This window comes from Mus caroli, chromosome 15, assembly GCF_900094665.2.
Source record: "Mus caroli chromosome 15, CAROLI_EIJ_v1.1, whole genome shotgun sequence".
Classification (NCBI taxonomy): domain Eukaryota; kingdom Metazoa; phylum Chordata; class Mammalia; order Rodentia; family Muridae; genus Mus; species Mus caroli.
The window spans coordinates 84,569,271-84,595,406 of record NC_034584.1 but is presented as its reverse complement, the minus strand read 5'-3'; the positions used below and the strand labels follow the sequence as shown (position 1 = coordinate 84,595,406).

General features: G+C 41.1%; 1 long non-coding RNA gene across 1 annotated transcript; it reads right to left on the bottom strand.

Annotated features, from left to right (window-relative positions):
• On the bottom strand, nucleotides 1-25,436 carry LOC110310014. The gene is made up of 4 exons (XR_002379789.1): nucleotides 25,413-25,436; nucleotides 24,232-24,355; nucleotides 5,742-5,852; nucleotides 1-58 (listed from the first exon to the last, which is right to left on the bottom strand). It is a non-coding gene; the product is annotated as an uncharacterized LOC110310014 (long non-coding RNA).
• Between the last annotated feature and the right edge of the window lie 700 nt (nucleotides 25,437-26,136).

The window sequence follows — 26,136 nt, the reverse complement described above, 5'->3', positions numbered from 1 at the left end:
CTAGAAGCGTCATCCCCAGGTCAGCTCCTGCTTGTCTATAGAGGAAGGACAGGACCTACTGTTTGGAGCAGAAGAAATGAGAGAAGATGAGCTTATCAAGGGAAGTCAGGTGCATGCTGCCTCATTAGGTAGAGTTGTTTTTTAAATTCAATTCTAAAAGGCCATTTCCAAGATTCTGGTCTCTTGACATCAATCACTGCTAAGATCACAGCAACAACGATCTTAAACTATGGTCTTGGTAGAAGCAGTCAGTCATATGTGTAGTAGAGTTCTAAACAGAGTTCTAAATGGAGTCTGTCTGATTGATTTTTACAGCTGTCAACATTGAAAAATACAGAGGACAAATAAATGAGCTTACAAATTGACACAAAAGAGATCAGCAAAATCTACACTGTGCAGATTGCCCTGAGAAAAATGGCAGTGTTTCTAAAACAAATCCATCTCCAGGTTGCAGGGTATGGGGGTGAAGGTGTTTGTTATAAGTGAAAGAGACAGAGAGGGTCTGTTTTAAATAATTTCAATGGATGTGCTAACAAGTTGCAACATGTGAACGTTAGTTTGGTCTTAATTCAAACAAGCTCCAAAAACCATGGAAAAATTTAGAGAAAGCAGGATACTGACTGCCTATTTCTTAGCAATAGTAACTCGGCTAATGCTTTGCAAGGCTGATAGTTCTGCGTTTTTGCTTTTTTAAAAGATTAATTTATTTTTATCTAATGTTCACTTTATTTTTCCTACATGTGAGTGAGTCAGATCCCTTGGAAAAGGAATTAGAGACGGTTGTGAGCCACCATGTGAGTGCTAGGGATTGAACCCTGTCCTCAGCAGGAGGAGCCAGTGCTCTTTTTATAGGGTGATTCTGGTGCTAAGATCCTGTTCCCCAATTGATCAATCAATAAAGATAACCACCGACCAATGACTGAGGATGGGGTGGGGGTTGGGCGGAGGAGCACTTAAGAGTTTTGAGGGAGGACACAGGGAGGATCGGGAGAACTGGGGAAGAAGGAGGCAGTAGTGGTAGAAAATAAAAGTCAACTAGTCATATGAGTTTTCAGTGGTCAATGGCTACTCTATCCGATTATGTCTGGGATGGCAGGGGAGGTTTAGGAGAGCCTAGTCATTGAGTTGGTAAAGGCATTTTAAGATTAAGTGGCATGTGAGTGTTGTTTATCTGTGGATCCAAGACCCATGTTTTTGCCTTTAAACACATAATCTATCTTTTACAGGCATGTATCAACATAGTCATGTTTGGGGCAAAGTGACCTGTGACCTTGCTTCCAAATAGTCTTGGGAGAGCCTGGGAGGGAGCAGTACAGGAGACACCAGCCTGGTACTGCATATGGGATGATGTATGTGACAGGCATGGGAAGTTTTATTACACTGTTTGTATAATTTCATATACTAAAAATATTTGATAATAAAACACCAAATTAAACAAACCAACAATTGCTTTTCCAATTTCCCTTTCTCTTATATCTCCTGCATGTGTTCTATGAAATAGAGGCTGCAAGAAATTAAACAATTTACCCCAGGCATTGCTATTTCCAACTTGCTGTTACTTTCTGTGAAGACCATTAATCTAGCTGTATGAACTACCTGTGTGTGCCCTTGTGTGCAAAGGTTCTCAGTAACTCTGGAGTGCAGAAACTGGTGTGGGAGAGAACTTGAGGTCAATCACATGCTATTTGAAAATTTTTCATTGAATAATTCATTTTGAATATTGAAATAGTTTTATTGATTAACTATATTAGTATATATCCTACTATCTACCTCTGTCATGACCAAATATCAGCTATAAAATACTTGAAAACATCTCTGTATTTTTATCATGCAGATAAGAGGTTTTATTCTGAATTATGATTGTAGTAAGAAATGAACAAAAGCACTTCAAATAAGTATAAAAATACCCACCAGAGGATTTCTCTCAGAAAAATGTACTATTTAGAGTTTAATGCATACACTCTTAGTATGGTTTATCATTTTATGTTTTGCATAATTGCACATGTATGCTTTTTAAAATCACAGAATCAAGGCACTGTGTATTTATGTTTTCCCTGTGGGGAGCTTTCACCCTTAACAACACGCAGTAGCAACATATTATTTCCTTTAAGCTTGTAGTGATTACCCACATATGGGTGGGGTTAGAGTCGAAAGCTCCAGTACTGACAAGTATATGGGTCGCCTCCTGCATTTGCACCCATGATGGTGCACATCCTGGTTCATGCAGCTTTGTGGCTTGTGACAGGGTTACTACCAGATGAAGTCATCAGGATTCCTCAAAGTGAAGTTCATGGGGACTGATGTTTACTGTTCTGTTCAGTTGTTCTTCCAAAACTGACACAAACGTTTGCCATAAGCAGCATGCCTCCTGGCCCATTTGGTCCCCACTTCTGAGGCACTACCAATCTGTTTACTTTAATTCTGTTTTATGTATTAAGCAGTAACTCCTGGTTTTCTGGCTTTGGGTCAGTTAAGATGTCATTTACAGCCCTATGTACCACCTGGGTCTCTTTCATACTTCTCATCTATTTGCGTCTTTATGACTTTTCTCCCAAAGCATACACAACCGTCATTCCCTTCCTGTTACAATGGCCTTTGGTCTTTATTTAAGTTTGATTGTGATGTCTTCTAATAGAAAGCTTTGGGGGTTTTTCTTTGGTTGCTTTGATTTTGGTGATAGAACCTAGTGGGGAACCCCCCACTCAATTCCCAATTCGGCGTGCACCCAAAGAATCATGAATAGGCCGCCCTGATGTAATTACATGAGGTAGTTTAATGACAGAGCTCCGGGCCGACATGCATCCCACACAGGAGATAACAGATGTCGGCCACAAGGCTCGAAAGCTAGGGGTTTTTATGGGGTAAGGGGCTTAGGGGTGTGGATTTCAGCATAGCAACACACTATTGGCTTATTCAAACATCAGCAGAAAAATTACATGTACGTGCAGGGTGTCAGAGTTCTGTGAGTTGTTGACTCAGTTCAGATAGCCCTGTTATGTCTTCACATTCCTCTTTATCTTATGGTCAAGCTGTTCCCAGGAATGTTTTAACTACAGGGCATACCTGGGTTTGTTTTTCTTTTTTCTCAGCCCCAGGCAGCCTCTAGCCTCACAAACAAGCAATTTCTGAGTACTTTATATGACTTACAGGTCTTGAAATTTCATCTTTCTTTCATTGGTTTTTCAAGACAGGATTTCTCTGTGTAGCTGGGGTTGTCCTGGAACTTGCTCTGTAGACAGGGTGAGTTCAGATAGCTGCCTGCCCCTGGTCTCCCAAATGCTGGGATTAAAGACATTCACTATCAAATCTGGCACCACTTATGTTTTCATGAGTTTGTTTGATCAGCTTAAGGCCCTAAGTGTCTCCTCCTAAGAAGGTTTTCCTGCACAAATAAATTGTTTCCTTCTGGTAGTACCATAGACTTCTTTTATACATTTGATTTATAAATAGTGCTATTCACAGAATGTTCTATAATTCTAATATATGTTACTTGTCCACATTGTCTCCATGTGACAATACCATAAATCCTATAGGTAACTTCCAAAAGTTTTGTATTCATTTACACACATTTCTTCTTCTTATAAATTTATAGTATAACCCCCTGCTGGCATTTTACACAGTCTCACTGAACTTAGAGTAATTTAAAATTTTGATTTTAGCTTATGTGTAATAGTAAAACATCTATGTACTTGGGACTTCTATATTTTTCAATAAATCTGGTAGTTTTGTGTCATAGCTATTAGTCCTCATCATGCTAAATTCTAGTTCCAGGGTAGACAAATGTAAAAATTTGAATATCTTCTCTTACCACAAAATAAAGAAGCTCTTAAATGATGCTACTATTTGTGTCAGAAATGGCTCTGGAATCAGGCACATTAGAGTCTTCAGCTAAACTGGAGAGAAAGGGTTTCTAATAAACATTGACCGGCAGTAGTTTGGTGCAAGGCTGGGTTTAATACTCTACACTTGCAGTATGAGCACGCAGCACTAAAATCTCACTTGTTAACTTTGAGATTGCTATGAAACTGATCACTTGAAAAATTAATAAATAAAAGGGGGAAAAATCTAACAGATGTCTTACCATGTCAATAAACCATACCTCAGGGTAACACACTTTGGATAAAAAGCTATTTTCTAGCATGGAAACATTTCTGATTTTAAACAAGAAAACATCATCATTTTGAAACAATTAATTAAATGCATCTGGATAATTATAGTCAATGGTTCATATGACATAAAAATAGATAATATGTACTTCCCAGCCATGTCTTTAAGGCCAGGAACTAAAGTGCTCTTGTCATGAAAGGATCCAATCAAGCCACTGTATCAAAGTACCTACTTCCAAGAAATACAAGGGACAGCAGAACCTTCACAGGTAAAGTGGGAACACATTTAACAAAAGGGACTAAAGACAGGACACTTAGCAGGACAAACCCTGTCCTTTCAGTAGTAACCAAAAGTCACAAGAAAAAAATATAGAAGCCAAAAAAAAAAAATAGTGTGAGTATATTATTAGACACCCTAATTCTCATTTTGGTTCTGAGAGAAAATAAAACTTGAGACCTTTGATTCATGTAATTTATGTCAAATAGCCCAAAGAGTGGTTTGTGAGCTTTGAAACCTGGGGCTTAGCAGAACATAGCAGAATAGGCCAGGACATGCCTGGGCAGGCCCATCGTTAAGACATTCCTGAGGCTGCTTGGCCATAAAGATAAAGAGAATGACATGACCGGACTGGCCGGCGCCTCCCTATCTCCTGCCCTTCTGACCTAAGTTAAATGTTATCTGCATGTACAGTCTGCTGGTGTTTAAATGAACCAATCATGTGAAACTGTGCCAATTCCTCCCCCAGTCCCAGCTCCTTTTCTATAAAAACCCCTAGCTTCCAAGCCTTGTGGTCAAATCCACTGTCTCCTGCGTGAGGTACATTTGACCCGGAGCTCCACCATTAAACTACCTCATGTTTTTACATCAAGACGGTCTGTTTGTTCGTGATTCTCGGGAACAGAGTGGGGGTTTCCCCACTAGGTTCTTTCAGTTCCTAAGTCAAGTAATAAGTCAACTGCTCAGATGGTATAATGGGGATTGACTACCTATATGGTTTAATGGGGATTGGCTACCTACACAATACTCTGTATACCTGTGGAAATTTTTCTTCTTGGGAAGTTCCTTTATTTTCTTATTCCGTTATTTAATTTTGTTGCTTGATAATGTGATATTTAGTTATCCTAAGAACCACAAGTATTGTTAGATCTACTTGTGGAACTTTTTCCTATTTCAACAATAACTTTGCATTTTCATAAAGATATCTTTCCTAAAAATTCATTGAGCCCTGCACAATACGGCAGCTTATAATTGAAATAATTAGAATTGTGAGTTCAAGGCCATGCAAGAGCCAAGGTCATTCTATAAGCCCTGCTTGCCCAAGTACAAGGTAAATTCCTGGAATGCTGGGAGTTGTAACTCTTGGAAAAAGCAAACCACATAGTTTTTACTCCCTCAGATAAGTTTGTTTGACCCGTCATTATCTGATGTGTTTGATCACGTGCAGGCAGGAAGTTTGCAGACAGGAAATACGTCAGGATGTATACTTGCTCCTGATTGGACCAGATGGGAAACACAATGAATAGTGGGATTTGCCCTTAAAAAGCTCCTACAACATGTGACTCATGGCTACCTCCTGGGATCCCAGAGTGGATCTGACCAGAGTTCCTCCCGGTTAGTATTTAATTAAAACTTACTTCAAATTTGTCTAAAAATTGTGAAACTGATTTTGTTCTCGAGAATCTCAGGATTAACAGTCATCCTTTGCTGGCAGTCACATTCCGTATCAGCTCTGATTACATGAGAGTCTGTCTCAAAAGAAAAACACACAAGACCATAAATGTTTCATGGACATACTGCATTTCAGAAGTGTCCCTGTAGGACACTGTTATTCTTTTGTGTTCTGTTGTTTCTACTTTACTTCCTTCTCCTATTCAGATGCTAACAGTTCTGTTGGCTGAATTACGTGATTCACAAAACTGACTTTCCCTAAATACTTATCTCTTCAGCTTTCTATATCAAGGGCTCTTCCAGGAAGACCTATAGATGGAAATTAGCTGGGAAAGATGTGAGGTGTGGCTGGAAAAGAAACTGCAGCCAGGTTTCAAAGATCAGAGGCAGAGTGGAAATCACATGGGGGGAGGTAATTAAAACAATCTTTTAATCTGGTTAAACGATCGTGGTTATGATAGGCTAGGGTTAGGGTAACAGAGAGCTAGGACTAGTTCTTCCTCCCAGGTCCATGTTCCCAGAAATAAGACTCAGACCCATTATAAAGTTAAAAATACCTTGGCCATATAGCTAGGCTCTTCTCTGACTAAAATCATAACTTAAAATAACCCATTTATTTTAATCAACATGCTAACTTTGCCACATGGCTCAGGAACCACGTGTCTGTCTCCTCACATCTTAACAGGTGGATCTTCTCGTGCCTGGCTCTATCACAGAATACTTTCTGCCTTCCAGATGTCCCACCTTCTATTTCCTCCCTAAACCACAGGCCATAGGCTTTTTAATTGAAAAGTGATGCATCTATACGATACACAAGATATTCTCTCTACAATGTGTCATGTATGAATGAGAATCTGTGGTGTATTTGTGGTTTATGGAGATCTCTTTGGGTAAGTGCATTTCAAGGAAATACTAAGTAGTCATTTTGCGACGTTATCATAGGAAATTGGGGGTTTACTTGATATGTGGTTCCACACTGTTCTAGTTTGCTTTTCTTATGATAAACACCACAACTGAAAGCAACTTAGGCAGGAAAGAGATTTCTGCATCACAGCTCATTATTGAAGGAAATCAAGGCAGAAACTCAAGCAGAAACACAGTCAGGAACCCTGAGAGAATCTGTTTGCTGGCTTAGGCTGGTAGTTTTCTTAGCTCAGGCTCCCTTGCTTTGGGAAAGCATCTGAAATAAAATTAGCTGTTCTAGCCAGCTGAGTTTCAGTTTATTTGCTATGGCAGTTATGTTTGATTTCTTTTCTTTTTTTTTACTAACACTCAAATATGGCACAAATGATACATAGTGGAATGAAGATGAAGTCACAACCACACTTTCAAGACATGGGCAGTGTCTCTAGACTCAAGAACTTTCAGAATGAAAGGAACTCACTGAAAAGGTAGGAGACAAAGTTCCACCCTAAACAGTCTACATCCCTTGTAAGTCACCCAGGTGATAAAGGGTTAGGGGCTTTTGAGAGTAGGCTCAGCAGGAAGAGCTCTGGCCGCTCTTCCAGAGGATCCAGGTTCAATTCCCAGCACCCACATGGCAGCTCACAGCATCTAACTGCCATTCCAGAGGATATGATGCTCTTGTCTCACATCTCTAGGCACAGGTACATGTGCGGTACACATCCGTTCATGCATCAAAACATCCATATATATTAAACAGACAAACAAGAACAAAGGAGAAAAAAAAACTAACCTAATAACTCAAAGACAGACTACACAATAGTTGTCATGTGATGTGTGAGAAGAATGTTAGAGCAGTTGAGGATGTATGTCTGTGAGCGGCCTGCATCTTGATCTTTGTTGGATATTAGAAATGATAAGAAAAGAAGTGGAACTTGGTATGAGAGAAGGGGTAAGGCTTTGGCAGATGCTTGAGGGCAGTGCAGGGAAGGAAATGCAGGACCAGGAACTTGCACTAAGAAAGCTTGGCAGCTGATACTTGCCCAGTGCCTACAAAATGTGAGCAAGGGGTTCTTAAGTCAGGGTTTCTGTTTTATTCTCCTTGAAGAACCCGTTAGAAAGGAAATGGTTTTTTTTGGTTTCCTGTAGACACTCCCACAGAGGCATTTATGCTGCAGTACCTCTGCAGTAGTTTTTAAGTGGCAATTTCACGAATAAAGGACTAACACTCTTGTTTCTATTATGGACAGACTTTTTTTTGACATGAATTTATAACGCAAGCTTTAACTTTATCACCTGTTTAGCACTTTTCCATAAATGGATGGATTACTAATCTTTCTTGCCTTGACAGCTGTTGGGTTTTCCTAGTACTTTCAGCAAATAATAGTTTTTAGGACCCTCCTTAGACTCTGAGTCATAAAAGAAAGATCTCCAGGATGTGCTAATTAATGACTTCCAATGGAAACGGAGAAGGAGGTTGTGGGGGAGTGATTGATATTTGCATCCTGTGGTAGTTGAGCTCAATTATGCCTTTGAAACCTAGAACAATGAGCTGCTTTGAAGACCAGCTTCTCATATTCTTCAGTGCTCCATGTCTACTTATTCTGGGTGGCTGCAGGCGGCTTTGAATCTTTAAATGAAAAAGCCTTTGTGTGGGAAGGTAAGAAATCTACCTTCTTGGTCTCTTATTTATCATGATACCTTGTCATGTTCAGCTACCACCAGAGTTTACACAGCGGCTCACCAACTTCTGATGAGTTTGTTACCATGGAAACATGGGACCTCATGAAAATGCCACTTTGGGTTTCAAAAGGAGTTTATCTCTGTCTCTACCTGTTTGGGAAGATTCTTTGAGTCACATTGTACAGGATCTCATGGAACAGGTATAACAGCATGGACTGTAGTATGAAGTATGTTTCCCTCAGGGCATATTTTCCATAGAAACCCTTTGTGTCAACATATCCTGCCATTCAAAATAGAAATGATTTCTGTTGTTCCCTATAATTACTCAGTAGGAATTACATAAGTGACATCTTTCAAACCACCATCTTGCAATTAAATCCAATCGAGAAAAAGTACGTGCCTTTCACTGGACACTGGGCAGTTAGGCAGTACTGCTTTTTTTTAAAAGATTTAATTTTGAGCTGGGCATGGTGGCGCACGCCTTTAATCCCAGTGCTCAGGAGGTGGAGGCAGGCAGATTTCTGAGTTCGAGGCCAGCCTGGTCTACAGAGTGAGTTCCAGGACAGCCAGGGCTATACAGAGAAACCCTGTCTTGAACCTGCCCCCCCGCAAACCATTTTTTTATTTTATGTATGTAAGTATACTCTCTTCAGAAACACCAGAAGAGGACATTGGATCCCATTACAGATGGTTGGGAGCCAGCATGTGGTTGCTGGGAATTGAACTCGGGACCTCTGGAAGAGCAGTCAGTGCTCATAACCGCTGAGCCATCTCGTTAGCCCTGGCAGTACTGCTTAATGCAAAATCAAAGCAGGAAGCAAGAGCAACATTCCACACTATCTTGAAGTTACGGAGCAGTGGGTCCCTCACTGTGCCATTCCTGTGTCAACTGGGCTAGCATTTCTAAATACCAGTATTTTCTTTTTCTTTTTTATTTATGGAGACTTTATTTCCTTTATTTGAGAAACTTAAGTCTTGGGTACATCAAAACCAATTTCTGGGATGAGGGGAAAAAATAAACCAGAACCCACAATAGAAAAGAAAAAGTTATCATCTGGGTCACAACAGAACCCAGAGAATATATTCTTATAATTGAAAAATTATAGGTGTTTCATAATTGACCTTCTGATACAAAATGACCTATTGAATTTACAACTTTGTCCTTGGTGTGGAGGTCCACAGACAAACTAGGACGTCTTCAGACCTTATCTGGATGCCATGAGGGGTTATTCGGCTTTCGACTCTTTTCTTCTTGTCTAAGAGGTAGCAGCAGCAACAGTGNCCACCTTCTGGGCAGCTTCTTTCTTGGCATGATGAGCCTGCAGGACTGCCACAGCTTCATCCACCTTGGAGCAGAGGGACTCGGGGGACTCCAGCATGTGCAGCAGCTCAGAGTTGTCAATTTCCAGCAGCATCCCGGTGATTTTCCCAGCCAGGTTTGAATGCATTGTTTGACCAGCATTTTCATATACATTTTCTGCTCTAAATTTCAGATGGTTTGGGGGCCAAGGAGAAGGGTACCTCTGCCATTTGCTTTTACAAATGGCCTTGATTCTCCTAAGCATGACCAGTAAAGGTGCTATTTAGGATTGTGTAATAAGCATATCAGTTCATTATTGTTGACTTTACCCAAAGAGCATTATGCTAATGTGCACCTTCCTTAGTTTGTTCGCTCGTCACCCTTTTTGATTATCTATTTGAGGTGCTAAGAGTCAATAAGTGAATAAGAAGACTGGTCTCTGGTTTTCAGGAATTTATATACTGGTAGATAAATAGCACCCTTTGATCCAGGGGAAATTATAATCGCTCAGTATTGGAAGTTTGTCCTCACAGCTGACTATATATGTGAACCTGGCTGGATGAAACTGATTGATGGATTTGTGACAAGGTCTCAGTATCCATAGAAAGCTGGTCTAGAACTCCAGAACCTCCGGTTTCAGCCTCTGGAGTACTGAGAATACACGTCTGCACCACCATGCCTGGTAAGTGAGACAACTTGTGCCAGTTAAGAAGATGCTAGCTGTGAAATTGCTAATATAGAGAAGGGAGAAATTTCCTCTCCAACAAACTTATGTTTGAGGAATATATTTAATTTTTTCTGTAGCTGAACTTAGTGTCCATTGCAAATCCCGCTTTTATCCACTAGTGAGAAGTCTTGTCTTGCAAATTTCAGATAAACTTAGTTGGGGTCCAGTGTACGGTTGTCAGGTGCTTCAGGCTCCACCCACCATAGTCCTTCGTTTTCTTGGGTCATTCACATTAGTAAGAGCTCAGGTTCAAGACTTGCTGTGATTATTAAAAGTCATAATCCATTCCTAATTATCTATACCCTCTTTGCCTCTGAATTCGACTGCATTGCTTCTCTTGCTGTAAGGCAATGGTTCTCAACCTTCCCAATATTGTGACCCTTTATTTACTACAGATCATGTTGTGGTGACCTCCCAGCCATAACATTATTTTGTTACTACTTTGTAATTTTGCTACTGTTGTGAACTGTAATGTAAATCTCTGATATGTAATCCCTATAGGTGAGAACCACTGCTGTAAGGTTAAGTGCTGGGAACTTACTACATATACTGTACAGTAGCTGTGTTGAAGCTATGGTACTCGATAGTATTGAAGGCAGGGACATCTTCAAGTATACAACACAAGAATTACTCTTTTGAAGTTGTGACTACCACCGAACACATACTTAACAGTTATTCAATAAGTTGGCATTTAATAGATGCTTGTTTCAGGTACAATGGGCAAATTTATACCAAATTTCCTAGATTTCCTATGTACCCTGCCTACATAGAGAGGCCATTTTTTTTTCATTTAAAAAAATGTAGAAGAATCAGGTACAGTGGCAGCTGGGAGACACATTTTTTGTGAGATGTTCTGTTAGATGTCTAATAATCCCTGAATAAGTTGAATGCTACATTTTCATACCTTTTAGTCACAATACTGGCTTCATACATACACCCCGAGGTTATATATTGAGGATACAGAGGATTGCTTTCCCTGGAGATATTAATAGTTCCATTGAATTTGAAATTAAGATTTGTGGCCTGGAAAATCCACTTAATTTCAGGTTCTAAATGCCACTTAATAAACGGCAAATGTATTGCGGATGAAGGCACTGATGTGGGATGTGGGTACTTTGACTTGATCTCACACAGAAAGAAGTTTGATGGCGGACACTGGGGACAGAAAAGGGTAGGAGCAGAATGCAAGAGATCTTTGGCATATGCACATTCATTAGATGGAATAAAAGCAATACGGCGGAGGCAGGACTCCCTGAATTGTTCTTTTAAAAATGAAGCTGTAGCCCACCTTCAGGCTCACCACCAACCCCAGGCCCTCTTCCTGCCAAGAATCTCACAGGCACAACTCCTAAACCAGCTTGAGGTAGGCTCTTGGTGCTCTCCTTCCTAGCCCCCATTATGGCACCTCAGTGCTACTGCCACCTGTCTCAAATAGCTCCCTTTCCTGCAGCCCATCACCCTTCCTCTGGGACTTAGCATCCATCCTAGCCCCACCTCCTACCAACGACCCTGTAGCCACCATAAGTGACGCAGACCCAGGTAAGCTCCTTGTTCTCCTCCTCTCCTCTTCCACTTTAGTCACACAATACCACACCCAACCTCAGGCCTTCCGCAGATCTGAAACCCTGTGTTTAGGTCCCTACCAGTGAATTTCGGTAACCCTATTCCACCTGCACCCCTCCTCCAATCCCCAGACGTAGCTACAGCTGCACATGTTCCTTGTAGGCCTGCACAGTTTCCAGTCTCCAGGCTTGGCCCCATTATCACACCCTGTGTGATGGCTATTCTTGGTTGTCAACTTGACTACATCTGAAATGAGCTAACACCCAAAACTGGAAGGCAAACTTGTGAGGGATTTTTGCCTAACTTGAAGTAGGAAGAGGCACTTCATATCCAGATCTTTGGGGTATGAAGATATACTTTTAATCTGTGCCACACTTTCTGCTGGAATCGGATATAAGGACAGGGAGGAAAGAGCCCTTTGCTCCTTGTCTACTTGCTCTCATCTAGCTAGCAAGTCCGTGCTTCTGCTGGCATTGGAGCCTACATCTTCAGGATTCCTGCGTATACTGAAGGCCAGTGGAGTCATCCGGCCTCATGGACTGAGCAGTTTCTTTCTGTTCATAGACAGCCATTGTTGGATTAGCGGGACCACAGCCTGTAAGTCACTTATCTCCATCTAACACACACACACACACACACACACACACACTGTGTGTGTGCCTCAGGCTAAGCCAGCAGTGTGTGTGTGTGTATGAGAGAGAGAGAGAGAGAGAGAGAGAGAGAGAGAATTTATTACAACCATGATTAATACACCCTGTGTATCAACCCAGCCTGATCTGTCATCCAGACCCTAGCCAAACCCATCAAATCTGATAGGCAAAGCTCCTATCATGAAGCCTATGCCCAGATGTGGTCTTGTGAGCTCCCGGAACCCTAGCCCATCCACCTGTACCCAACTTAACCCTCAGATATCCCTGATTATACATCCTATATACTGGTTCTGCCTGGTGTCTATAGCCTACTTGTACCATATCCAATCTCCACATGTTACCAGGGAAGTACCTCTGTGCTAGAACCCAGCCTGGTAAGTTCCTGGAACCTACCCATGCTACTCCCAACCCCTAAGTATTGTTACATAGCCTGTATGCTGTCTTAGCCTGAGGCAACTTAGAATATCACATCAGACATGCAGCCAATGAAAGTCCACAAGACCAGATCTTACTTACATACATACATATATATTCAAGTCAATATATTTATGTATATTTTTAATAATCAGTGTACTTTTGCCCAGTCCTATAGAAATGATCTTCAATGAAGAATTACTTAGATGAACCCTGGGGTGCAGAATTTAAAGGAATAATCAGAAACCTCATCAAAGAATTCAAGATATCTAAAGAAGTCATAAATAGCTCATATAATGACCTTACACAGTAGACTTAGAGATGATCTCAATAAAAGCCTGAGTAGGTGCTCAGGAAAACACAGGCATACATTTGCATGAGATGATGAAGAGAAGCAAGGATTCAAGAATTAATTTAGTAAACAGGTTGAAAATTTGAGGACAACCCAATCTGAAAAAAAAACAAACAAACAAACATTGAATTAAAAAGCACAACAATCTAATTATAAATCTCGGGGGAATGCTCACCAAAAAGAATGGTCAACTAGAAGAAAGAATGTCAGGACTTGAAGGTAAAATAGAAGAATTAGAAACTTAGCTAAATCACTTAAAAATGAGAGAATACGAAAAAAAAAAAAAGTTCCAAGGAAATGGGACGGGGAAGCAAGCAGGTATCACTATCCTAATAGGAGACAAAATAAATTTCAAATAAAAACTAATCAAAAGAAATGGAGGACCCTCCATCCATCTTAATAAAGGCAATGATCAGTGAGTGAGAGCTCACCAGAAGCCTCAACGGGCATGCACACATTTCAGGATCACGGAGAGCATACTACTGGAATTAAAGATGCACATTAACTATAACTCAGCATTTGTAAGTGATTTAAATAACCCACTGTCTCTAGGACACAGGTCATGCAATCAAAAAGTAGACAGAGAAACGTTAAAATTGAATGACATCAAGCAGGCCAACAGATATACGTAGAATATCCCATGCAAACACCAAAGAATATATGTTCTATTTAGATGTTTCTCTAAACGAGATCCCATCCTGGGATACAAAACAAATCTTAACAAATTCAGAATACTTGAAACACTCCCATGTAACCTTTCTGACAAGTCAACAGACAGTAGTAAATACACAAGCACAGGGAAATGAAAGAACACATCACTGAATGATGAATGGGTCAAAGAAGAAACCAATGACAGGATGAAATTTCTGTAATTTAATGAAAGCGACAATACAACACAACAAAACCTCTGATACACAATAATAAAATGGTCCTGCAGCAAACATATATAGCTCTAAATAGCTACATTAAAAACTCAGAAAGAGGCCTGGAGAGATGGCTCAGTGGTTAAGAGCACTGACTGCTCTTCAGAAGGTCCTGAGTTCAAATCCCCAGCAACCACATGTTGGCTCACAACCGTCCTAATGATATCTGACGCCCTCTTCTGGTGCATCTGAAGACAGCTACAGTGTACTTATAATAATAAATAAATCTTTTTTTTTTTAAAGATTCTCTTAAAAAATACTCAAAAAGAGCACATGTGCATAACTTGTGAATCTGGAAAAATTAGAGTCAGACCTAAATTCAGTAGTTGAGAAGAAATAACAGCAACAACAACAATAACAACAACGAAAATCAGAGCAAGACAGTAATGAAATAGACACAGCACAAAGGACTAATGAACCTAAAAGCTGGTCCTTTGAGAAGATACATAAGATTGATAGACCTTTGGCATTAATAACCAAAAGAATGAAAGAGAAAACACAAATTAACAGAATCAGAGATGAACAGGGAAACGTTATCTACACGCCAAAGAAACACAGATTCTTAAAGGGAATATTTTAAAGAGCCCTACTCCATTAAGCTGAACTGTAAATTAATGAACAAACCAAGTTAAACCAAGAAAAGATCAATAATGTAAATACCCCATTCCAAATAAGGAATTGAAATTCTGATTAAGAAGTCTTCTAACTTAAAAAAAAAATGCAAAGTCCAGGACCAGGCAGACTCCCACCAGTTTTCTATCAGATCTTCCAAGAAGAGCTACAGCGAATCCTTCTTAAATTGTTCAGAAAATAGAAACAGGAGCATGTTGGAATATGGTCCAGGAATAGAGTGGAGAGACTTCTGAGTGCTTGTGAGAAGACTCCAAGAAAGCAAGCTCAGCTTCTTTAAAACATGGAACTGTTCTTGGAGCATGGTCTGAGCTCCTCACAGGTGCAGTGGATAGCAGTGAGTTTACTTCACATCACTCCTTATTGCTTGTGGTTGTTATTCGATTATGCCTCAATGGGAAAACATGTTTGTTTTTTCACTTGTGTGCATTAACTTTGTGACTGTATACAGCTCGAACTCATGAGAACTCTACTCAAGGGATCGTTCTTAGACCTCAGAGTGTAAATTGTCTGAGGCTCTGGATGACTTTAATCGACTTCCTTTAGTAACTCCAAGTTCAGATGTGACAGGAGCTGCATAAGCCCAAATTCCTTCAGCAACCAGGGAAAGACATCACACAAGAAGGAAACTACAGGGGCTGGTGAGATGGCTCAGCGGGTAAGAGCTCTGACTGCTCTTCTGAAGGTCCTGAGTTCAAATCCCAGCAACCATATGGTGGCTGCTCACAACCATTCGTAACAAGATCTGGCCCCCTCTTCTGGTGTGTCTGAAGACAGCTACAGTGTACTTACATATAATAAATAAATAAATCTTAAAAAAAAAAAGAAGGAAAGTACAGGCCAGCTTCTAGCACAAACAAGTTGGCTTTGTCCCAGAAATTCAGGGATGGTTCAATGGATGTAAGTTCATAAGTGGACCTACAGATGATCACCTTAATAAGTGCAGAAAAAGCTTTTGAAATAAATTAAGCATACATGGGACTGGAGGGGAATGTATATCCATATAATAAAAGCTATATATGACAAGCCAACAGCCAGCATCATTCTAAATGGGGGAAATCTAGAAGTAATCCAATTAAAAACAGGAAGGAGAGGGCTGGTCACTATCCCTATTTTTTTTTCAATATAAATATGTGTGTGTGTGAATGTGTGTGTGATATACATAAGATAATTATATTTAAAACTTGTGATAGCTAAATCATGAACAGTTATAGATTTAAATCAATTTTTAAAATGTATTTTGTGTGTATTTGCCAATCTGTAGTATATGCATACATTTCCACATGTCTACCCTTACTCTCGGCTTTCATTCTCGAGAGAGGAGAACTGGAATTCACTGTTTTACTAACTGGAAAGCCCCATTAAACCCAGCTCTGCTCTGTAGGGATGGGTTTGCAGATGCGCGTGGCCACACCCAGTTATATGCCATGCTGATAACCCAAATTCAGGCCTTCATGCTTACACAGCAAGTGTTCCAACACACTGAGCCTTCTCCCCACCCCTAAATCTATTTTATAATATAAAATACATAACTAAACAAGCATCAAACATGGCCAAATAGGTTTTCTACTGACATTATCATGAAACTTAGATTATTAGGAAAAATAAAAGAAACCCTCTAAAAGGGACTAAGGCAAAAGATAAAACAGAATGCAGTAAAAAGCAAAAACAAGGATGGGAATTATGGGCTGGAAATGGCTCCGTGATTAAGAGGACCAGCTGCTCTTCACAAGAACCAGGAGGTTACTAGCATCCACATGGTCACTCACAAGCTCCTCTAACCCCAGTTTCAGAGGATAAAACATGCTTTTGTGGCTTTCATGGGCACTAGGCACATACTTGTTGCACAACTATGCAGAAAAAACACACAGCATACACATTTTTTAAAAAATTCTTTTTTTAAAATTAGGTATTTTCTTCATTTACATTTCAAATGCTATCCCAAAAGTCCCCCACACCCTCCCCCCAAAACTCCCCCTACCCACCCACTCCCACTTCTAGGCCCTGGTGTTCCCCTATACTGAGGCATATATAGTTTGCAAGACCAAGGGGCCTGTCTTCCCAATGATGGCCAACTAGGCCATCTTCTACTACATATGCAGCTAGAGACACGAGCTCCGGGGTACTGGTTAGTTCATATTGTTGTTCCACCTATAGGGTTGCAGACCCCTTTAGCTCCTTGGGTACTTTCTCTAGCTCCTCCATTGGGGTCGCTGTGGTCCATCCAATAGCTGACTGTGAGCATCCACTTCTGTGTTTGCCAGGCCCTGGCATAGCCTCACAAGAGACAGCTATATCAGGGCCCTTTCAGCAAAATCTTGCTGGTGTATGCAATGGTGTCGGCGTTTGGAGGCTGATTATGGGATGGATCCCTGGATATGGCAGTCTCTAGATGGTCCATCTTTTCGTCTCAGCTCCAAACTTTGTTTCTGTAACCTTCCATGGGTATTTTGTTCCCAATTCTAAGAAGGGGCAAAGTGTCCACACTTCTACCTCTTTAGCAGTGTTCTCCTTTATTTCTTTAAGTGAGTTATTAATGTCCTTCTTGATGTCCTCTACCATCATCATGAGATATGCTTTCAATTCTGGGTCTATCTTTTGGGTGTGTTGGGATATCCAGGACTGGCTGAGGTGGGAGTGTTGGGTTCTGATGATGGTGAGTGGTCTTGGTTTCTGTTAGTAAGATTCTTATATTTGCCTTTCGCCATCTGGTAATCTCTGGAGTCAGTTGTTATAGTTGTCTCTGGTTGGAGCTTGTTCCTCCTGTGATTCTGTTAAGCTCTATCAGCAGACCAGGGAGACAGGCTCTCTCCTGAGTTTCAGTGGTCAGAGTACTCTCTGCAGGCAAGCTCTCCTCTTGCAGGGAAGGTGCACAGATATCTGGCGTTTGGACCTGCCTCCTGGCAGAAGATGAATGCCCGAAACAGGGCCTGTCCCAGAAGCTGTGTGGCTTCTACCTGTCCCAGAAGCTGTTAGCTTTTGTAGTTCACACTCTCACCTGCCCAGACTAGTCTCTGAGGGATCCAGGAACCAAGATGGCTTCCCCCAGGTGCTCCAGCAAAGGCCTCCCAGGTGGGGCGGACACCTCTCCTCAGGCAGGGAAGGTGCCCGGATGTCTGGAGCCTGAAACGGGGTCTGCCCCAGAAGCTGTGTCGCTTCTGCCTGTCCCAGAAGCTGTGTCGCTTCTGTAGTCCACACTCTCCCTTGCGCAGACTCTAAAAATCCTTTTTCAACAATGGAAATTAACAGGATAAGAAAACACACGACTAAAACAATCGCGTTATGTTAGGCAGCATCAGCAGATCTCAGCAGTTATGAGCGATTATGAATTCTATGTGTGTTCAGAGGAGGGACCTACTTGCCAAAAGGAAAAAGGATGATGGAAGAGTGGCGTGAATGTCCTAGTTTGCTTTGTATTGCTATGATAGAACAGTCCCAGTCAAAGTAGGGTTTATTTCACCTTTCAGCTCATAGTTGTCCATCCAAAAGGGAACTTAGAGCAGGAAGTCAATCAGGAACCTTGAGACAGGAACTGAAGCAAGAGCCACAGAGAATTACTGCTTACCACTAACAACCCAGGACTTCCCATCCAGGGGCAGGGTGGCACCTGAGTGGTCTGGACCCTCCCACATGAAGCATCAATCAAGAAAATGCTCCACAGGCGTTTCCCCAGGCAAATCTGATGGAATCACTTTCTTGGTTGAAGTCCAGTCTTCTCTGATCCCCCTAGCTTGTGTTAAGAAGAACCTAGCCAGCAACAAAGAATAGCATGGCAAGTGTTTGTTAGATAGGAACAATTTCCTGGGAGAGTCTTCAGTGTCTGTTGTATGCAGAATGATGTATCTATAAGTAAGAATACCTTGATTTCTTTCTTGGGTACATGGATCCCTTTTATTCTCTTTTCTTCTATTAACTAAATTTTAAGTGCTGTATTGAGTAAGAATAGAGAAAGTGGGCATCCTTATCTTCTTGATTTTAGTGGAAACAGACAGACATTTTCCCCATTTAGCATAGTGTTGGCTATAGGTTTGTCATTACTAAACCATTATTGGGTTAGGATATGTTCTTTCTATTTCCAGCTCTCTTTAGAGATTTTTATTATGAATGAATGTTGGCGTTTTTTTCAAAATCTTTTTTGGCATCTATCGAAATGATTATGATTTCTGTCCTTGAGCCAATTAGTGTGATGTCTGTGTATGTTAAGCTATCCCTGTCTCTCTAGAAGGAAGCCAAATTAATCACCATGAATCATCTCTTTGATAATTCTTTATTAAACCTGCCGAATACTTAAATGTGAAATATAATTTATCAACTTTTCACTATTTGCTCTCTTATGGTGTTATTAAGTCTATCCTACTAAATAATGTTAGATAATTTAAGTTTGCACTCATTTCTATAGATTCTACAGATTCATGACATCAAAATGTTTGGTCAAGTGGTATATTAAACTTTTAGAAAACTTTATTGACAGGACTTCTAACTCCATCATCAGTGTTCTGACATAAGGTTTAGTTTTAGATGGAGGCAACCTGTCCTGGTTTAGATGCGGTCACCTTCACCTTCATCATTTTCCTTACTATCATGTAGGCTCAGTTCATGGTACCCCAGATGCTTCTTGGGTCTCCCAGCTACATTCTTCTTGAACAAAGAAATGCTGTCAAGGAACACAGACAATTTAAACAAAAATTTACTTTGCAAATCTAAGTAAACCAACAACTCTAAAGAGATTGAAATGGGTTTCCAGAGGAGAAGCAGCCCTGTGTGCCGCAGACCCTCTGGATCCCGTGCCTGCGTAAAACGGTTCTCTAGAGTAGGTGGGCAAAGCTTAGGACGGAGTGACAGACAGACACACACACAAGAGAGGTGTTGAATCTGAATGTAATTTTCTGGTCGAGCTTAGACTAATTATATTACAGCGAATATCATAAATTGTAAAACATACATTGAAGTTTTCCAGGTTCAAGAGGAGTGACTACAAAAAGAATTTGCAGGAACCAGATAAATGTTTATGCTAGGGATAAGTATCCCTCAGATGCAAGAGGAGTGACTTCAAAAGGACTATGTTTACTTTAGAGATTAGCACCTGCTTCAGATTCACACTTTAGTGTTAATTGGGCTAGGGGGGTATAAACTCTTGCCTGGCTTCAGGAATAAAGTAGTGTCATGAACCTTGGAATTCTTAGGCCTTGTTAATTCTTATCTATGTCTGGAGAATTCCCATTTATCAGTATAGTATATTAATTTGCTCTTGGCATGGAATGTAGTCTGTAATAAGAATTTTTATCTCAGTGAGAATTTTAGACTCTATTCTGTAGACAACTGGATTAATGGCTAGTGCTTTATTAGTTACTGAATAGGTTAATCTCCTTGCTGCTATCTGGGACCTTAGAACACTGGGAAAGGCTTTAGCTATGTTAGAATTCAATCTTAAAAGGCATTACATTAAGGTAATACTAAATAGAGTGCAAGTGAATCTATACATTAGACTAACGCAGTGGAAATTTGATTATTATGGGTTAGGAGAAAACGCTAAATCTTCGGGAGGGGAATTTCCATGGAACTCTTATCCTCAAGAACAGCTTCCAGGCTTTACGCCTGTCAAACTGACCCAAACTGGAGAGCTGACTTTCGTCAGACTTCCAGGAGGAGAGTCCTAGAAATTCATTTCTCATGAGCAGCTTTTTGGCATTTCTGCCTCACAAGCCTACTCCACCGGAGTTCTCTGGCACCTGTGGAATGAGTTTTGTATTGTGAGATTGAAATAAGCCTTCGATGAGTATTTATGAGCTCTGTGGTTTATTCATGAAGTCATGTGACATTTTTCTCTCCAAATCATAGTGGACTGGGTCTCCAAGTTAGGATATTCCTACTTATGACCCTATAGAAAAATCGACAAAGAGGATTCTGGGGAGAAGGGTTTCAAACCAAATGCAGACCTTTGGTCAGTATGTGGAGGAAAATGCTCTGGTGACTTAATTTCTGGCATAGTGGGAAACTCATAATTGTTGCTTCAAGGCTAATTATATAGAGGCATTCTGACTGGCAGAAGATGTAGCTATCAAAAACTGTTTATATCAGTTACCTCATAGCTAACTCCTAGCCTATCAGTTATTTAACTTTTATATCAGTTACTTCCCAGTTTTTATAATAAAAGTGGGGGGAAAAACAACTTAAGGAAAAGGGGACTAGATAATTTCATTTTACCTATTTGCATTCCTTCTCTAGAATAGATTTTTGACTTGGAAAGTTTTGGTCAGAGAGTGAATGAAAAGCTTCGAAACATTTCATTGAGGTGTTTTTGAGGTGACGTCCATCTGCAGAGTCCTGACATGAAGCTTAGGCTTAAATAAGAAACAAGAGGTAAGAGTGGCTAACCAGTCCTGGTCAGGGTGTGGTCACCTCCATCACTGACCCATCACTGTCCCATTTTCCAGTTTATTCTGCGAGGTTTGAATTGTGGTTTCGTTGGCTCATCAAGTCATCCATTGGCTTGTAGTTTGAAGACAGAGGCCATCATGGTGGGGAAGCTATGGTGGCAGGAGCTCAGAGTGACTGGTCATGTGGTACCCATAGCCAGGAGGCAGACAATGATGAATGACTGGGCTCAGTTCACTTTCTTCTTCACTAGTCCAGAACTTCAGCCAGGGGAAGAGTTCCCCCCCACCCTCAAAGAGTCTTATAAATAATCCATAGGCATGCCCAGAGATCCATCTCCTAGGTGATTACTGACCTCACCAAGTTGGTAATTGAGATTAACCATCACAATTCTATTCCTTATCAATTTGACACCCTAAAATACCACTCAACATCTCTAACTCTTTACTTGACACACAACATATCTGTTTAAATCATAATCTCCTACCCTTTGTCCCAAGGTCTTATAATGCAAAATACTATAGAACTTCCCAAGTCTTCATAGTCTACAACAATTCCAACAGTTTAAAAGTCCAATGTTCATTTCCTGAGAGTCAAGACCATATCTTAAATGTGATCCCCTATGAAGCAGAAAATAAGTTGCACATTTCAAATATACAATGGCACAGAATAAGCGCAGAGCAAGGAATGATTGGACCAAAACAACTTCAGGATTTGGCAGGCCAAATACAAAGTCTTGTAGCTCCATTTTGGTATTTGGGGCTTGCTATGAAATTATCTTGTGTTCCAAGACTTAAGTAGTCTCACCTCTCTAGCCCAGCATGAATAGCTCCCCTCTTAGCTTCCCTTGGCACATGGCCCATGGTCTCGAAACCTCCTATATCTTGGTATCTGCATTGTAACATAGACTGCAACTTTAAGAGTGTTCTTTTAAACCTTCTCTCAAGGACTCTGCCTGGGGCACACATTTCCTGCCCTCAGCTGCTTTCTGAAATCATGGAGTGAGAGTCCAGGATCCTCTCAATCCAGCATCTTCAGCATATACAAAAACAGTACCATGTAGATACTGCTTCCAAATTCTGCTGCCAGCTTAAGATACAGCCTGTCTCTCTTGGACCATATTTGTATCAGTTTCTGTGTGCTGTCCCTGTAGTAACACGTCCCTGGTCACTTAGCTTTGAAGAGCAAATTTAGTTTAGACTTTGTTCCCCTAAACAGCTCTTGAAGCTTTACAAGATGAAGCCTCCTAAGGGTGGGGTTTCCCCCCAAGGGTCACTTTTTCCTTAGTCACAGTGAAGCCTAGGATTTTTCTCATCAGTAGTGCTGACAGTTTTTGTAATTATAGCTGTTGTCTCGGTCTGAATTTTCTCTCATCTGGAAATTTTCTATGAAAATAAATTAGTTCATTGTAGCCTGTAATATTAAAACAGTACCCACAGTATCACTGGCTAGGCACTGGCCATCGGCTTCTGTCTGTTTTCAGCCCAGCAGACAGACTGAGACCACATTATTCATTTTTGCCAAGGCCTGTCTCACCTAGGCTGGCTCTGTCTCTCTGGAACTCTGAAGTCACTCTCTCTACCTAGCTTAATAAGTTCCCATGGCTGGCTGTTGCCACACCTGCCCCGTGCCCCCAAATTCCCCTTGGCTGGCTGAACTCATCACATTGACAATTGAGGTTAACCATCACATCCCCCAAGGATTAGCAGCAGTACAATCTTTTAGGGGACTAGATACAGACATCATGTCTGGTTGATTCATGTTGAAAATGGTTATAAACCCTGGACTTAGATATGTTCATTTCTTATTTGTTTCTCTGGGTAGCTTAGATAGTTCACAGTCCTCTTATAAAGGGAGGTGGCTATAGAGCATAACCTACCATCCTTTATCTGAAAGTCATTATCCCCTGACGTTTCAGGGTCTGGAGAGTGGCAGACATCACGGTAGCAGGAGGTTTAAGCGAGCAAGGGTCAAAGACATAACACAAAATAAAAAGAGCAAAAAGGAGTTAGATCCCCCTGGTATAACGTGGGTATTGTTGCCTGAGGGGAATCATACAGAGGTTTTCTCTCATGTGATCTGGTGCAGGGACTGATATATTGGGGTCCTGTGTGGCCTTTTCTGGCAGAAACCAGTATCTTTGGTCCTTCAACATCAACGGGCAGCATTAGAAAGATTTTTTTTTTTTATATTAAAACTTAAGCTTCATTGTTCCTTTGTCTCACTGTTGGTAGATAAAGTTTAATAATACACTTAATAAAAAGTTACTTTTTCTTTTATTAAAATCTAAACAAACCACACATTTTATTAAAATAAACAATGCAATTTCTTTCTTCTAAGGCAGTTACCACCCTCGGTGACTACCCTCAACATCCAATACATGTATATATTTGTATTAACTTTACAGCACACTAAAGGGACTCACGGGGAAATGCAATGGTTTAATTATTAAATTTCCAATAGAAAATGCTCCATTTCTTGTGGCAAATTATAGAAAATTTAACAGCCGTTATCAAAGTTATGAAAAACAGTTTTGTGAATCTCAGTTTCCCCTAAAGGCCTTGCACAATTGCAATAAGAGCCGATTGCACTTAATGCTTTATTGTCTTAGTTAAGAGAACTATTTCCCACGGTAGCAGAAGACCGGGTTATACAGAAAGTGCTAACTATATTGTTATTAAATGCCAAATTTTCAAAAATTTCCCCGTCTCTCTTCTCCGTTCCTTTCCAACAAAACAGTTGGTCTTTTACATTGCTGCGCATCTTAATTGTCCAAGCAGGGGGGAAAAAAAAACCACAGTAGGCTCTGGGGAGGGCAGGTGATGAATCCTGTCTAAGCTGATGGAGCAGAGAACTAAATCAGGCTTGACAACCTGGCAGTCAGTCCCCCAGACAGCACAATTATGAAGTGCTCCCAGAGAAATAGCTTAGCTTACTTTGAAGCAGATGGGGTTTACGTTGTAGGTGATGAAGTGGGGCTAGCAGTGGGCTCCTCATTCATTATAGCAGATGATTCTGAGTGACAGGTGGGGGATCCTAGCCCATAACCTATGCAGGGTTCTGTAAAGACAAAGAATGAATGAAGCAAGGTGCTGGCGGTACAGTTGAAGAGTCTTCTGGGAAAACGGAACAGCCAATGAGAAAAAGCCTGCATCCGATTGGCCTGCAGATAAATCTCTAGGGCAGTTCTTGATCAGAGATTGTTGATGTGGGAGGGTCCAGCCCAGTGTGGGTGGTGCCACTCCTTAGGCAGGAGGTACAAGTCAGGGGACTGAGCAAGACTTGTGGAATGAGCCATAAGCAGCATTTGGTCCTGCTTCCTGGTTCCTGTCTCGAGTTCCTTCCCTGGCTTCCCTTTATGATGGAGTGTGACCTGGAACGTGTACCTCAGACAAACCCTTTCCTCCCCGAGTTGCTTTTGATGTTGATCACAGAAATAGAAACCTAACTGGAACACAGACTGGCTCTGAAATGAAGGTAGGGCCATGACCTTGGCAGCATCTGCTACAGTGACTTTCCCTTATAAACCAGTTTGCTCTTAGTTTTCTTTGTGATTGCTCTTGTCTTTATTTCTTCATCTATTTCTCTGCCCCAAATGTTCCCTTAAATTCTTAACTTCTATTGCGAATTCTGAACTTACAATCCCGTTCTTTTAGCATCCGCAAACACCCGCTGGTCTCGCGAGTATTCAGCTTTCACTTGAACTCGACATATACACCAGAGACTTTGGATGCTTTCAGCAGCCCTTGGACACACAGCCCCCGGCTCTATCCTGATTCTGTTCACTGTGAGTCAGACAGACAGACCCTCTTTTTGTGGCTCAAAGAATAGCAGGAGAATTTAGGATTAAGCAAACTGCCACAAAATAATTGTTCTACTCTTTGGACAGTCACAGGTAAAAGGTGCCATAACTGAGCCCACAATGAACACTTAGGACGTGGCAGGAACAAATTATTCACAGTCCACAGTCCTTTAAGAATGCGTGCTTGGAGCCTTTCGCCAGGCTTTTCAGTCTTTGGGCTTCCCCTGTCTAACTCATTCTCAAAAGGGATTCTCTTTTGGCAGCTTTAAACAACAAAGTTCTGTGACTTAGAAAACTTAGTGTATGGCTACTTACAGGAGGCTTCTGTTAGAACCGGAGGCTGAACACACAGAAATTAAATCTTGCTCTGTGTTCCGTAACCACGGAAACACGGCCTCGTGAAATTCTTATGGTGGGCCCCTTCGAAAGACATCAGGATTGTGAAACGTGTAGGCGAGAGTCTAGAAAATTAGTTTTCATTGGATAATCATGCTAAAAGTCAATCTTTTCAATACAAACTGTCATGCTACGTATTAGGCAAGAGAATCGGGAACATTTTCTCCCGGTCCTTTCCCTGTGAGTAAAGTGGGTCATTCTCTTGGTTTTGTTATTTAATAAATCAAATGAAGATGCAGTGGGGGGAGGGGGCGTGAAGCTGGTGAAGTGTCAGTGTAGAACAGCCATTAAGACTGGATAGGAATTTGGCTAAGGAAGAATGAACCAATCAGGGGGAAGCTTGCAGGAGGGTGCACAGCCGCTACACAGGCTCAGATAAGGACCTGGGGTTGTTTACAGTTCACGCGGCTCTCTGTGCATAGGGCCACCAGGTCATGTGTTAGCATTAGTTCACAGATAGGGGGCAGTTTAAACACCACCCTGGAAACATGAGAGGAGGAGATAAACCAGTGTTTATAATTCGCCACCAAATTATTGTCATCTCCATCCCCTCCTTTTCTTTTTGAGGCAGGACCTGATGCAGCTCAGAATGGACTAGAACTTCCTGTGTGACCTAGGCTGGCCTTGAACTTCTGGATTCTTC